General features: G+C 41.1%; 1 protein-coding gene across 1 annotated transcript in view; it reads left to right on the top strand.

Annotated features, from left to right (window-relative positions):
- Positions 1–17,405, top strand: part of LOC118357968 (nitric oxide synthase, brain-like) — a 184,878-nt gene that overhangs the window by 121,912 nt on the left and 45,561 nt on the right. The gene's annotated exons all lie outside the window — the stretch shown is intronic.

The raw sequence follows: 17,405 nt of genomic DNA, 5'->3' as shown, positions 1-17,405 counted from the left end.
CCATCAATGGTAAAGGTGAGTACATTAGAATCCATCGAATGGTCAGAGGATACATTAGAATCCATCACTAAATGGTCAGGAAGGTCAGAGGAGACATTAGAATCCATCGTTAATGGTCAGGAAGGTCAGAGGTGACATTAGAATCCATCGTTAATGGCCAGGAAGGTCAGAGGTGACATTAGAATCCATTGTTAATGGTCAGGAAGGCCAGAGGATACATTAAATCCATCACTAAATGGTCAGGAAGGTCAGAGGAGACATTAGAATCCATCATTAATGGTCAGGAAGGCCAGAGGAGACATTAGAATCCATCATAAATGGTCAGGAAGGTCAGAGGAGACATTAGAATCCATCATTAATGGTCAGGAAGGCCAGAGGATACATTAGAATCCATCATTAAATAGTCAGGAAGGTCAGAGGAGACATTAGAATCCATCATTAAATGGTCAGGAAGGTCAGAGGAGACATTAGAATCCATCATTAAATGGTCAGGAAGGTCAGAGGAGACATTAGAATCCATCGTTAATGGTCAGGAAGGCCAGAGGATACATTAGAATCCATCATTAAATGGTCAGGAAGGCCAGAGGAGACATTAGAATCCATCATTAAATAGTCAGGAATGTCAGAGGATACATTAGAATCCATCATTAAATGGTCAGGAAGGTCAGAGGAGACATTAGAATCCATTGTTAATGGTCGGGAAGGCCAGAGGAGACATTAGAATCCATTGTTAATGGTAACGAAGGCCAGAGGAGACATTAGAATCCATCACTAAATGGTCAGGAAGGTCAGAGGAGACATTAGAATCCATCGTTAATGGTCACGAAGGCCAGAGGAGACATTAGAATCCATCATTAAATGGTCAGGAAGATCAGAGGATACATTAGAATCCATCGTTAATGGTCAGGAAGGCCAGAGGTGACATTAGAATCCATCGTTAATGGTCAGGAAGGTCATACATTAGAATCCATCATTAAATGGTCAGGAAGGCCAGAGGAGACATTAGAATCCATCATTAAATAGTCAGGAAGGTCAGAGGAGACATTAGAATCCATCATTAAATGGTCAGGAAGGTCAGAGGAGACATTAGAATCCATCATTAAATGGTCAGGAAGGCCAGAGGAGACATTAGAATCCATCATTAAATGGTCAGGAAGGCCAGAGGATACATTAGAATCCATCATTAAATGGTCAGGAAGGCCAGAGGAGACATTAGAATCCATCATTAAATAGTCAGGAAGGTCAGAGGATACATTAGAATCCATCATTAAATGGTCAGGAAGGTCAGAGGAGACATTAGAATCCATCATTAAATGGTCAGGAAGGTCAGAGGAGATATTAGAATCCATTATTAAATGGTCAGGAAGGCCAGAGGAGATATTATAATCCCATCATTAAATGGTCAGGAAGGCCAGAGGATACATTAGAATCCATCATTAAATGGTCAGGAAGGCCAGAGGATACATTAGAATCCATCATTAAATGGTCAGGAAGGCCAGAGGAGACATTAGAATCCATCAGGAAGGCCAGAGGATACATTAAATCCATCGTTAATGGTCAGGAAGGTCAGAGGATACATTAGAATCCATCATTAAATGGTCAGGAAGGTCAGAGGATACATTAGAATCCATCATTAAATGGTCAGGAAGGCCAGAGGAGACATTAGAATCCATCATTAAATGGTCAGGAAGGCCAGAGGATACATTAGAATCCATCATTAATGGTCAGGAAGGGTGACATTAGAATCCAGAGGTCAGACATTAGAATCCATCATTAAATGGTCAGGAAGGCCAGAGGAGACATTAGAATCCATCATTAAATGGGAAGGTCAGGAAGGAATCCATCATTAAATGGTCAGGAAGGCCAGAGGAGACATTAGAATCCATCATTAAATGGTCAGGAAGGTCAGAGGATACATTAGAATCCATCATTAAATGGTCAGGAAGGTCAGAGGAGACATTAGAATCCATCGTTAATGGTCGGGAAGGCCAGAGGAGACATTAGAACCCATCATTAAATGGTCAGGAAGGTCAGAGGAGACATTAGAACCCATCATTAAATGGTCAGGAAGGTCAGAGGATACATTAGAATCCATCGTTAATGGTCAGGAAGGCCAGAGGAGACATTAGAATCCATCATTAAATGGTCAGGAAGGTCAGAGGAGACATTAGAATCCATCATTAAATGGTCAGGAAGGTCAGAGGAGATATTAGAATCCATCATTAAATGGTCAAGAGGAGATATTATAATCCATCATTAAATGGTCAGGAAGGCCAGAGGATACATTAGAATCCATCATTAAATGGTCAGGAAGGCCAGAGGAGACATTAGAATCCATCATTAAATAGTCAGGAAGGTCAGAGGAGACATTAGAATCCATCATTAAATGGTCAGGAAGGTCAGAGGATACATTAGAATCCATCATTAAATGGTCAGGAAGGTCAGAGGAGACATTAGAATCCATCCAGGAAGGCCAGAGGAGACATTAGAATCCATCGTTAATGGTCAGGAAGGCCAGAGGAGACATTAGAATCCATCATTAAATGGTCAGAAGGCCAGAGGATACATTAGAATCCATCACTAAATGGTCAGGAAGGCCAGAGGATACATTAGAATCCATCATTAATGGTCAAATGGGATACATTAGAATCCATCACTAAATGGTCAGGAAGGTCAGAGGAGACATTAGAATCCATCATTAATGGTCAGGAAGGTCAGAGGTGACATTAGAATCCATCGTTAATGGTCAGGAAGGAGGATAGAATCCATCGTTTAAATGGTCAGAGGATACATTAGAATCCATCATTAAATGGTCAGGAAGGCCAGAGGAGACATTAGAATCCATCATTAAATGGTCAGGAAGGTCAGAGGAGACATTAGAATCCATCATTAAATGGCCAGGAAGGTCAGAGGAGACATTAGAATCCATTGTTAATGGTCAGGAAGGCCAGAGGATACATTAGAATCCATCACTAAATGGTCAGGAAGGTCAGAGGAGACATTAGAATCCATCGTTAATGGTCAGGAAGGTCAGAGGAGACATTAGAATCCATCATTAAATGGTCAGGAAGGCCAGAGGAGACATTAGAATCCATCAATGGTCAGGAAGGCCAGAGGAGACATTAGAATCCATCATTAAATGGTCAGGAAGGCCAGAGGAGACATTAGAATCCATCATTAAATGGTCAGGAAGGCCAGAGGAGACATTAGAATCCATCATTAAATGGTCAGGAAGGCCAGAGGATACATTAGAATCCATCGTTAATGGTCAGGAAGGCCAGAGGATACATTAGAATCCATCATTAAATGGTCAGGAAGGCCAGAGGAGACATTAGAATCCATCATTAAATAGTCAGGTCAGAGGATACATTAGAATCCATCATTAAATGGTCAGGAAGGTCAGAGGAGACATTAGAATCCATTGTTAATGGTCGGGAAGGCCAGAGGAGACATTAGAATCCATTGTTAATGGTAACGAAGGCCAGAGGAGACATTAGAATCCATCACTAAATGGTCAGGAAGGTCAGAGGAGACATTAGAATCCATCGTTAATGGTCACGAAGGCCAGAGGAGACATTAGAATCCATCATTAAATGGTCAGGAAGATCAGAGGATACATTAGAATCCATCGTTAATGGTCAGGAAGGCCAGAGGTGACATTAGAATCCATCGTTAATGGTCAGGAAGGTCAGAGGATACATTAGAATCCATCATTAAATGGTCAGGAAGGCCAGAGGAGACATTAGAATCCATCATTAAATAGTCAGGAAGGTCAGAGGAGACATTAGAATCCATCATTAAATGGTCAGGAAGGCCAGAGGAGACATTAGAATCCATCATTAAATAGTCAGGAAGGTCAGAGGATACATTAGAATCCATCATTAAATGGTCAGGAAGGCCAGAGGAGACATTAGAATCCATCAATGGTCAGGAAGGCCAGAGGAGACATGAACCCATCATTAAATGGTCAGGAAGGTCAGAGGAGACATTAGAACCCATCATTAAATGGTCAGGAAGGTCAGAGTCATTAGAATCCATCGTTAATGGTCGGAAGGCCAGAGGAGACATTAGAATCCATCATTAAATGGTCAGGAAGGTCAGAGGAGACATTAGAATCCATCATTAAATGGTCAGGAAGGTCAGAGGAGATATTAGAATCCATCATTAAATGGTCAGGAAGGCCAGAGGAGATATTATAATCCCATCATTAAATGGTCAGGAAGGCCAGAGGATACATTAGAATCCATCATTAAATGGTCAGGAAGGCCAGAGGAGACATTAGAATCCATCATTAAATAGTCAGGAAGGTCAGAGGATACATTAGAATCCATCATTAAATGGTCAGGAAGGTCAGAGGAGACATTAGAATCCATCGTTAATGGTCAGGAAGGTCAGAGGATACATTAGAATCCATCATTAAATGGTCAGGAAGGTCAGAGGAGACATTAGAATCCATCGTTAATGGTCAGGAAGGCCAGAGGAGACATTAGAATCCATCGTTAATGGTCAGGAAGGCCAGAGGAGACATTAGAATCCATTGTTAATGGTCACGAAGGCCAGAGGATACATTAGAATCCATCACTAAATGGTCAGGAAGGTCAGAGGAGACATTAGAATCCATCGTTAATGGTCAGGAAGGTCAGAGGAGACATTAGAATCCATCGTTAATGGTCAGGAAGGCCAGAGGATACATTAGAATCCATCATTAAATGGTCAGGAAGGCCAGAGGAGACATTAGAATCCATCATTAAATAGTCAGGAATGTCAGAGGATACATTAGAATCCATCATTAAATGGTCAGGAAGGTCAGAGGAGACATTAGAATCCATTGTTAATGGTCGGGAAGGCCAGAGGAGACATTAGAATCCATTGTTAATGGTAACGAAGGCCAGAGGATACATTAGAATCCATCACTAAATGGTCAGGAAGGTCAGAGGAGACATTAGAATCCATCGTTAATGGTCGGGAAGGCCAGAGGAGGCATTTAGAATCCATCATTAAATGGTCAAGAAGGTCAGAGGATACATACGATAGAATCCATCATTAAATGGTCAGGAAGGCCAGAGGAGACATTAGAATCCATCATTAAATGGTCAGGAAGGTCAGAGGATACATTAGAATCCATCATTAAATGGTCAGGAAGGCCAGAGGAGACATTAGAATCCATCATTAAATGGTCAGGAAGGTCAGAGGATACATTAGAATCCATCATTAATGGTCAGGAAGGACAGAGGATACATTAGAATCCATCGTTAATGGTCAGGAAGGCCAGAGGATACATTAGAATCCATATTTAATGGTCGGGAAGGCCAGAGGAGACATTAGAATCCATCGTTAATGGTCAGGAAGGTCAGAGGAGACATTAGAATCCATCATTAAATGGTCAGGAAGGCCAGAGGAGACATTAGAATCCATCACTAAAGGGTCAGGAAGGTCTGAGGAGACATTAGAATCCATCGTTAATGGTCAGGAAGGCCAGAGGAGGCATTTAGAATCCATCATTAAATGGTCAGGAAGGTCAGAGGATACATACGATAGAATCCATCATTAAATGGTCAGGAAGGTCAGAGGATACATTAGAATCCATCGTTAATGGTCAGGAAGGCCAGAGGATACATTAGAATCCATCATTAAATGGTCAGGAAGGCCAGAGGAGACATTAGAATCCATCATTAAATGGTCAGGAAGGCCAGAGGAGACATTAGAATCCATCATTAAATGGTCAGGAAGGTCAGAGGAGACATTAGAATCCATCATTAAATGGTCAGGAAGGCCAGAGGAGACATTAGAATCCATCATTAAATGGTCAGGAAGGCCAGAGGATACATTAGAATCCATCATTAAATGGTCAGGAAGGACAGAGGATACATTAGAATCCATCATTAAATGGTCAGGAAGGCCAGAGGATACATTAGGAATCCATATTTAATGGTCAGGAAGGCCAGAGGAGACATTAGAATCCATCGTTAATGGTCAGGAAGGTCAGAGGAGACATTAGAATCCATCATTAAATGGTCAGGAAGGCCAGAGGAGACATTAGAATCCATCACTAAAGGGTCAGGAAGGTCTGAGGAGACATTAGAATCCATCGTTAATGGTCAGGAAGGCCAGAGGAGGCATTTAGAATCCATCATTAAATGGTCAGGAAGGTCAGAGGATACATACGATAGAATCCATCATTAAATGGTCAGGAAGGCCAGAGGATACATTAGAATCCATCATTAAATGGTCAGGAAGGCCAGAGGAGACATTAGAATCCATCATTAAATAGTCAGGAAGGTCAGAGGATACATTAGAATCCATCATTAAATGGTCAGGAAGGCCAGAGGAGACATTAGAATCCATCATTAAATGGTCAGGAAGGTCAGAGGAGACATTAGAATCCATCATTAAATGGTCAGGAAGGTCAGAGGTGACATTAGAATCCATCATTAAATGGTCAGGAAAGCCAGAGGATACATTAGAATCCATCATTAAATGGTCAGGAAAGCCAGAGGAGACATTAGAATCCATCATTAAATGGTCAGGAAGGCCAGAGGAGACATTAGAATCCATCATTAAATGGTCAGGAAGGCCAGAGGAGACATTAGAATCCATCATTAAATGGTCAGGAAGGCCAGAGGATACAATAGAATCTATCGTTAATGGTCAGGAAGGTCAGAGGAGACATTAGAATCCATCATTAAATGGTCAGGAAGGCCAGAGGAGACATTAGAATCCATCATTAAATGGTCAGGAAGGCCAGAGGTTAAATCCATGGGTCAGGAAGGCCAGAGGATACATTAGAATCCATCATTAAATGGTCAGGAAGGCCAGAGGATACATTAGAATCCATCATTAAATGGTCAGGAAGGCCAGAGGAGACATTAGAATCCATCATTAAATGGTCAGGAAGGCCAGAGGATACATTAGAATCCATCATTAAATGGTCAGGAAGGCCAGAGGATACATTAGAATCCATCATTAAATGGTCAGGAAGGCCAGAGGAGACATTAGAATCCATCATTAAATGGTCAGGAAGGCCAGAGGAGACATTAGAATCCATCATTAAATGGTCAGGAAGGACAGAGGATACATTAGAATCCATCATTAAATGGTCAGGAAGGCCAGAGGAGACATTAGAATCCATCATTAAATGGTCAGGAAGGTCAGAGGAGACATTAGAATCCATCATTAAATGGTCAGGAAGGCCAGAGGAGACATTAGAATCCATCATTAAATGGTCAGGAAGGCCAGAGGATACATTAGAATCCATCATTAAATGGTCAGGAAGGCCAGAGGTGACATTAGAATCCATCGTTAATGGTCAGGAAGGCCAGAGGATACATTAGAATCCATCATTAAATGGTCAGGAAGGCCAGAGGATACATTAGAATCCATCATTAAATGGTCAGGAAGGCCAGAGGAGACATTAGAATCCATCATTAAATGGTCAGGAAGGCCAGAGGAGACATTAGAATCCATCATTAAATGGTCAGGAAGGCCAGAGGATACATTAGAATCCATCATTAAATGGTCAGGAAGGCCAGAGGATACATTAGAATCCATCATTAAATGGTCAGGAAGGCCAGAGGATACATTAGAATCCATCATTAAATGGTCAGGAAGGCCAGAGGAGACATTAGAATCCATCATTAAATGGTCAGGAAGGCCAGAGGATACATTAGAATCCATCATTAAATGGTCAGGAAGGCCAGAGGAGACATTAGAATCCATCATTAAATGGTCAGGAAGGCCAGAGGATACATTAGAATCTATCGTTAATGGTCAGGAAGGTCAGAGGAGACATTAGAATCCATCATTAAATGGTCAGGAAGGCCAGAGGATACATTAGAATCTATCGTTAATGGTCAGGAAGGTCAGAGGAGACATTAGAATCCATCATTAAATGGTCAGGAAGGTCAGAGGATACATTAGAATCCATCGTTAATGGTCAGGAAGGCCAGAGGATACATTAGAATCCATCATTAAATGGTCAGGAAGGTCAGAGGCTACATTAGAATCCATCATTAAATGGTCAGGAAGGCCAGAGGAGACATTAGAATCCATCATTAAATGCTCAGGAAGGTCAGAGGAGACATTAGAATCCATCATTAAATGGTCAGGAAGGCCAGAGGAGACATTAGAATCCATCATTAAATGGTCAGGAAGGCCAGAGGATACATTAGAATCCATCATTAAATGGTCAGGAAGGCCAGAGGATACATTAGAATCCATCATTAAATGGTCAGGAAGGCCAGAGGAGACATTAGAATCCATCATTAAATGGTCAGGAAGGCCAGAGGATACATTAGAATCCATATTAAATGGTCAGGAAGGTCAGAGGATACATTAGAATCCATCATTAAATGGTCAGGAAGGCCAGAGGAGACATTAGAATCCATCATTAAATGGTCAGGAAGGTCAGAGGATGAATCCATCATTAAATGGTCAGGAAGGCCAGAGGATACATTAGAATCCATCATTAAATGGTCAGGAAGGCCAGAGGATACATTAGAATCCATCATTAAATGGTCAGGAAGGCCAGAGGAGACATTAGAATCCATCATTAAATGGTCAGGAAGGCCAGAGGAGACATTAGAATCCATCATTAAATGGTCAGGAAGGCCAGAGGAGACATTAGAATCCATCATTAAATGGTCAGGAAGGCCAGAGGAGACATTAGAATCCATCATTAAATGGTCAGGAAGGTCAGAGGAGACATTAGAATCCATCATTAAATGGTCAGGAAGGAGGATACATTAGAATCCATCATTAATGGTCAGGAAGGCCAGAGGAGACATTAGAATCCATCATTAAATGGTCAGGAAGGCCAGAGGATACATTAGAATCCATCATTAAATGGTCAGGAAGGCCAGAGGATACATTAGAATCCATCATTAAATGGTCAGGAAGGCCAGAGGATACATTAGAATCCATCATTAAATGGTCAGGAAGGCCAGAGGAGACATTAGAATCCATCATTAAATGGTCAGGAAGGCCAGAGGAGACATTAGAATCCATCATTAAATGGTCAGGAAGGCCAGAGGAGACATTAGAATCCATCATTAAATGGTCAGGAAGCCAGAGGATACATTAGAATCCATCATTAAATGGTCAGGAAAGCCAGAGGGACATTAGAATCCATCATTAAATGGTCAGGAAGGCCAGAGGATACATTAGAATCCATCATTAAATGGTCAGGAAGGTCAGAGGATACATTAGAATCCATCATTAAATGGTCAGGAAGGCCAGAGGAGACATTAGAATCCATCATTAAATGGTCAGGAAGGCCAGAGGAGACATTAGAATCCATCATTAAATGGTCAGGAAGGCCAGAGGATACATTAGAATCCATCATTAAATGGTCAGGAAGGCCAGAGGATACATTAGAATCTATCGTTAATGGTCAGGAAGGTCAGAGGAGACATTAGAATCCATCATTAAATGGTCAGGAAGGCCAGAGGATACATTAGAATCTATCGTTAATGGTCAGGAAGGTCAGAGGAGACATTAGAATCCATCATTAAATGGTCAGGAAGGCCAGAGGAGACATTAGAATCCATCGTTAATGGTCAGGAAAGCCAGAGGAGACATTAGAATCCATCATTAAATGGTCAGGAAGGCCAGAGGAGACATTAGAATCCATCATTAAATGGTCAGGAAGGCCAGAGGAGACATTAGAATCCATCATTAAATGGTCAGGAAGGCCAGAGGATACATTAGAATCCATCATTAATGGTCAGGAAGGTCAGAGGAGACATTAGAATCCATCATTAAATGGTCAGGAAGGCCAGAGGAGACATTAGAATCCATCATTAAATGGTCAGGAAGGCCAGAGGAGACATTAGAATCCATCATTAAATGGTCAGGAAGGCCAGAGGAGACATTAGAATCCATCATTAAATGGTCAGGAAGGCCAGAGGAGACATTAGAATCCATCATTAAATGGTCAGGAAGGCCAGAGGATACATTAGAATCCATCATTAAATGGTCAGGAAGGCCAGAGGAGACATTAGAATCCATCATTAAATGGTCAGGAAGGCCAGAGGATACATTAGAATCCATCATTAAATGGTCAGGAAGGCCAGAGGATACATTAGAATCCATCATTAAATGGTCAGGAAGGCCAGAGGAGACATTAGAATCCATCATTAAATGGTCAGGAAGGCCAGAGGAGACATTAGAATCCATCATTAAATGGTCAGGAAGGCCAGAGGATACATTAGAATCCATCATTAAATGGTCAGGAAGGCCAGAGGAGACATTAGAATCCATCATTAAATGGTCAGGAAGGCCAGAGGAGACATTAGAATCCATCATTAAATGGTCAGGAAGGCCAGAGGAGACATTAGAATCCATCATTAAATGGTCAGGAAGGCCAGAGGATACATTAGAATCCATCATTAAATGGTCAGGAAGGCCAGAGGATACATTAGAATCCATCATTAAATGGTCAGGAAGGCCAGAGGAGACATTAGAATCCATCATTAAATGGTCAGGAAGGCCAGAGGATACATTAGAATCCATCATTAAATGGTCAGGAAGGCCAGAGGATACATTAGAATCCATCATTAAATGGTCAGGAAGGCCAGAGGAGACATTAGAATCCATCATTAAATGGTCAGGAAGGCCAGAGGAGACATTAGAATCCATCATTAAATGGTCAGGAAGGCCAGAGGAGACATTAGAATCCATCATTAAATGGTCAGGAAGGCCAGAGGAGACATTAGAATCCATCATTAAATGGTCAGGAAGGCCAGAGGATACATTAGAATCCATCATTAAATGGTCAGGAAGGTCAGAGGAGACATTAGAATCCATCATTAAATGGTCAGGAAGGCCAGAGGATACATTAGAATCCATCATTAAATGGTCAGGAAGGTCAGAGGAGACATTAGAATCCATCATTAAATGGTCAGGAAGGCCAGAGGATACATTAGAATCCATCATTAAATGGTCAGGAAGGTCAGAGGAGACATTAGAATCCATCATTAAATGGTCAGGAAGGTCAGAGGATACATTAGAATCCATCATTAAATGGTCAGGAAGGCCAGAGGATACATTAGAATCCATCATTAAATGGTCAGGAAGGCCAGAGGAGACATACATTAGAATCCATCATTAAATGGTCAGGAAGGCCAGAGGAGACATTAGAATCCATCATTAAATGCTCAGGAAGGTCAGAGGAGACATTAGAATCCATCATTAAATGGTCAGGAAGGTCAGAGGAGACATTAGAATCCATCATTAAATGGTCAGGAAGGCCAGAGGATACATTAGAATCCATCATTAAATGGTCAGGAAGGCCAGAGGATACATTAGAATCCATCATTAAATGGTCAGGAAGGTCAGAGGAGACATTAGAATCCATCATTAAATGGTCAGGAAGGCCAGAGGATACATTAGAATCCATCATTAAATGGTCAGGAAGGCCAGAGGAGACATTAGAATCCATCATTAAATGGTCAGGAAGGCCAGAGGATACATTAGAATCCATCATTAAATGGTCAGGAAGAATCCATCATCAGAGGAGACATTAGAATCCATCATTAAATGGTCAGGAAGGCCAGAGGAGACATTAGAATCCATCATTAAATGGTCAGGAAGGCCAGAGGAGACATTAGAATCCATCATTAAATGGTCAGGAAGGCCAGAGGATACATTAGAATCCATCATTAAATGGTCAGGAAGGTCAGAGGAGACATTAGAATCCATCATTAAATGGTCAGGAAGGCCAGAGGAGACATTAGAATCCATCATTAAATGGTCAGGAAGGCCAGAGGAGACATTAGAATCCATCATTAAATGGTCAGGAAGGCCAGAGGAGACATTAGAATCCATCATTAAATGGTCAGGAAGGCCAGAGGAGACATTAGAATCCATCATTAAATGGTCAGGAAGGCCAGAGGATACATTAGAATCCATCGTTAATGGTCAGGAAGGTCAGAGGAGACATTAGAATCCATCATTAAATGGTCAGGAAGGCCAGAGGAGACATTAGAATCCATCATTAAATGGTCAGGAAGGCCAGAGGAGACATTAGAATCCATCATTAAATGGTCAGGAAGGCCAGAGGAGACATTAGAATCCATCATTAAATGGTCAGGAAGGCCAGAGGAGACATTAGAATCCATCATTAAATGGTCAGGAAGGCCAGAGGATACATTAGAATCCATCATTAAATGGTCAGGAAGGCCAGAGGAGACATTAGAATCCATCATTAAATGGTCAGGAAGGCCAGAGGATACATTAGAATCCATCATTAATGGTCAGGAAGGTCAGAGGAGACATTAGAATCCATCATTAAATGGTCAGGAAGGCCAGAGGATACATTAGAATCCATCATTAAATGGTCAGGAAGGTCAGAGGAGACATTAGAATCCATCATTAAATGGTCAGGAAGGCCAGAGGATACATTAGAATCCATCATTAAATGGTCAGGAAGGCCAGAGGAGACATTAGAATCCATCATTAAATGGTCAGGAAGGTCAGAGGATACATTAGAATCCATCATTAAATGGTCAGGAAGGCCAGAGGATACATTAGAATCCATCATTAAATGGTCAGGAAGGTCAGAGGATACATTAGAATCCATCATTAAATGGTCAGGAAGGCCAGAGGAGACATTAGAATCCATCATTAAATGGTCAGGAAGGCCAGAGGAGACATTAGAATCCATCATTAAATGGTCAGGAAGGCCAGAGGAGACATTAGAATCCATCATTAAATGGTCAGGAAGGCCAGAGGATACATTAGAATCTATCGTTAATGGTCAGGAAGGCCAGAGGATACATTAGAATCCATCATTAAATGGTCAGGAAGGTCAGAGGATACATTAGAATCCATCATTAAATGGTCAGGAAGGTCAGAGGATACATTAGAATCCATCATTAAATGGTCAGGAAGGTCAGAGGATACATTAGAATCCATCATTAAATGGTCAGGAAGGTCAGAGGATACATTAGAATCCATCATTAAATGGTCAGGAAGGTCAGAGGAGACATTAGAATCCATCATTAAATGGTCAGGAAGGTCAGAGGATACATTAGAATCCATCGTTAATGGTCAGGAAGGCCAGAGGATACATTAGAGTCCATCATTAAATGGTCAGGAAGGTCAGAGGCTACATTAGAATCCATCATTAAATGGTCAGGAAGGCCAGAGGAGACATTAGAATCCATCATTAAATGCTCAGGAAGGTCAGAGGAGACATTAGAATCCATCATTAAATGGTCAGGAAGGCCAGAGGAGACATTAGAATCCATCATTAAATGGTCAGGAAGGCCAGAGGAGACATTAGAATCCATCATTAAATGGTCAGGAAGGCCAGAGGATACATTAGAATCCATCATTAAATGGTCAGGAAGGCCAGAGGAGACATTAGAATCCATCATTAAATGGTCAGGAAGGCCAGAGGATACATTAGAATCTATCGTTAATGGTCAGGAAGGTCAGAGGAGACATTAGAATCCATCATTAAATGGTCAGGAAGGCCAGAGGAGACATTAGAATCCATCATTAAATGGTCAGGAAGGCCAGAGGAGACATTAGAATCCATCATTAAATGGTCAGGAAGGCCAGAGGAGACATTAGAATCCATCATTAAATGGTCAGGAAGGCCAGAGGAGACATTAGAATCCATCATTAAATGGTCAGGAAGGCCAGAGGATACATTAGAATCCATCATTAAATGGTCAGGAAGGCCAGAGGAGACATTAGAATCCATCATTAAATGGTCAGGAAGGCCAGAGGAGACATTAGAATCCATCATTAAATGGTCAGGAAGGCCAGAGGAGACATTAGAATCCATCATTAAATGGTCAGGAAGGCCAGAGGAGACATTAGAATCCATCATTAAATGGTCAGGAAGGCCAGAGGATACATTAGAATCCATCATTAAATGGTCAGGAAGGCCAGAGGAGACATTAGAATCCATCATTAAATGGTCAGGAAGGCCAGAGGAGACATTAGAATCCATAATTAAATGGTCAGGAAGGCCAGAGGAGACATTAGAATCCATCATTAAATGGTCAGGAAGGCCAGAGGAGACATTAGAATCCATCATTAAATGGTCAGGAAGGCCAGAGGAGACATTAGAATCCATCATTAAATGGTCAGGAGGGTCAGAGGATACATTAGGATCCATCATTAAATGGTCAGGAAGGCCAGAGGATACATTAGAATCCATTGTTAATGGTCAGGAAGGTCAGAGGAGACATTAGAATCCATCGTTAATGGTCAGGAAGGTCAGAGGATACATTAGAATCCATCATTAAATGGTCAGGAAGGCCAAAGGAGACATTAGAATCCATAATTAAATGGTCAGGAAGGCCAGAGGAGACATTAGAATCCATCGTTAATGGTCAGGAAGGTCAGAGGATACATTAGAATCCATCATTAAATGGTCAGGAAGGCCAAAGGAGACATTAGAATCCATAATTAAATGGTCAGGAAGGCCAGAGGAGACATTAGAATCCACAATTAAATGGTCAGGAAGGTCAGAGGATACATTAGAATCCATCATTAAATGGTCAGGAAGGCCAAAGGAGACATTAGAATCCATCATTAAATGGTCAGGAAGGCCAGAGGATACATTAGAATCCACAATTAAATGGTCAGGAAGGTCAGAGGATACATTAGAATCCATCATTAAATGGTCAGGAAGGCCAAAGGAGACATTAGAATCCATCATTAAATGGTCAGGAAGGCCAGAGGATACATTAGAATCCATCATTAAATGGTCAGGAAGGCCAGAGGATACATTAGAATCCATCATTAAATGGTCAGGAAGGCCAGAGGATACATTAGAATCCATCATTAAATGGTCAGGAAGGCCAGAGGAGACATTAGAATCCATCATTAAATGGTCAGGAAGGCCAGAGGATACATTAGAATCCATCATTAAATGGTCAGGAAGGCCAGAGGATACATTAGAATCCACAATTAAATGGTCAGGAAGGTCAGAGGATACATTAGAATCCATCATTAAATGGTCAGGAAGGCCAGAGGAGACATTAGAATCCATCATTAAATGGTCAGGAAGGCCAGAGGATACATTAGAATCCATCATTAAATGGTCAGGAAGGCCAGAGGAGACATTAGAATCCATCATTAAATGGTCAGGAAGGCCAGAGGAGACATTAGAATCCATCATTAAATGGTCAGGAAGGCCAGAGGAGACATTAGAATCCATCATTAAATGGTCAGGAAGGCCAGAGGAGACATTAGAATCCATCATTAAATGGTCAGGAAGGCCAGAGGATACATTAGAATCCATCATTAATGGTCAGGAAGGCCAGAGGAGACATTAGAATCCATCGTTAATGGTCAGGAAGGCCAGAGGAGACATTAGAATCCATCATTAAATGGTCAGGAAGGCCAGAGGATACATTAGAATCCATCGTTAATGGTCAGGAAGGCCAGAGGAGACATTAGAATCCATCATTAAATGGTCAGGAAGGCCAGAGGAGACATTAGAATCCATCATTAAATGGTCAGGAAGGCCAGAGGAGACATTAGAATCCATCATTAAATGGTCAGGAAGGCCAGAGGAGACATTAGAATCCATCGTTAATGGTCAGGAAGGCCAGAGGAGACATTAGAATCCATCATTAAATGGTCAGGAAGGCCAGAGGAGACATTAGAATCCATCGTTAATGGTCAGGAAGGCCAGAGGATACATTAGAATCCATCATTAAATGGTCAGGAAGGTCAGAGGAGACATTAGAATCCATCGTTAATGGTCAGGAAGGCCAGAGGAGACATTAGAACCTGACACTGATTTGATTACCTTCCAGAACTTGGTAGGGTTGTTTAGGTTCTCTGTGACTGCATTTAAATAGTCATCTGATTTGGAATTCCTGATCAATCCTGTGATTTGTTTCTTAGTGTTCTGAAGGAGGCCCAGTCAACAGGAGCATTTGTATGTCTCACTTGAGCCCAAGAGTTATTTCTCTTTCTTATTAATTCTGCCAAGTTATCTGAAAACCAGGGATTGTCCCTTCCACTTGATTCTACATTTCTTCACAGGGGCATGCTTATCACAAATCGACACAAATTTCCTATAAAATAGTCCCAGACAGTGTCAACATCGGGAATCAGACTTACTCTGTCAATATTACGGTACAGATCATGTAAGAACCCGTAATCAAACTGTCTAAAATGTCTTTTAAAAATACAACGGGGTTTGGCTTTGGTCATTTTTGTAATTCTTACACAAGCAATTCCACAGTGATCACTGACATTACAGAATATCCCAGTCGTCAGTATTTCTATTGTAAACAAATAGAAACATCTATTTTGATGATGTATAATCTTAATTTGAGACAGTCTTTTCTACAGAAGGAAAATGATCCTGCAGCAACTGGAAATGTGAATTATTATGTGGATTATAATTATTGGACATTTTGTAGGGGTTGATACATTTTTCGTAAGGGAAAATCAAGTCTGAAATGTCAAAGTGTAAATTACAAACTTCAGAAGTCTTTTAAAACCTTAAATACAGTACAGGTTTAAAATCTCCTGCAACAGGGTGATCAAATTAAGATCCTACATCTGTATTGCTGGTCAGATGAAGAGGATCTTGCTTTTTTGCTGTTGCTATGGTGATGAATTAATGATGAATGTGTTTTATGTTACAAACAGTAGTATCATGATGTCTAGAACATGTCAAGCTTAGAGGCTGTAGATATAATAAGTATGTCTCTGGTTGTGCTGTTTTCATTCAGCTAATGTATTAGCATAGCCATTACGGTGATGATGTGTTGTTATGTTTTCAAAGAGTTCCCGTGCTTAGAAAGTCACTTTAGTTGTTTTCTCAGTCATTTCCCCTCATCTTGTATTCCCATCTCAAGCACCACGCACCCTGCTGCTAAATGCAGCTTTATCCATGAACATAATTGTTATGATAGACTTTATGTGACATTTTCTTATTTTAATGCAGAACAAAAGGCACTTCTAAAACAGTTGTTTTTTATTGTTTAAAATGTCTCCATTATGTATTTCGGCCATTTTATACTGACTGCAACCAATCACCTGTGGTTTTATACTGACTGCAACCAATCACCTGTGGTTTTATACTGACTGCAACCAATCACCTGTCACTCTGTCACTCACAGGACAGTTTGCCAACCCCTTAGTTTGGGAACCACTGATTTAAGTACCTTGCACATCCACAGATTTTTCACCTAGTCAGCTCGGGTTACTGGTCCAATGCTCTTAACCACTAGGCTACCTGCCACCTATGTAGCTTTATGAACAACAGCACTTAGCTGACAATTATTCTTATCACAACAAGGTTACTTGAATGATAAAGATAAATGTTTATCTCATATGTAACAGGTAATATAGTAGCAATAAGATAAGAAGAGTAAATTGTTACCCTGATTGTTTATCTTCAATGTATCTTTATACACAACAGGTAT

The sequence above is a fragment of the Oncorhynchus keta genome, chromosome 25, assembly GCF_023373465.1.
Source record: "Oncorhynchus keta strain PuntledgeMale-10-30-2019 chromosome 25, Oket_V2, whole genome shotgun sequence".
In the NCBI taxonomy this organism is placed as follows: domain Eukaryota; kingdom Metazoa; phylum Chordata; class Actinopteri; order Salmoniformes; family Salmonidae; genus Oncorhynchus; species Oncorhynchus keta.
The sequence above is the reverse complement of the archived record's forward strand: the minus strand, read 5'-3'. Positions and strand labels throughout refer to the sequence as shown.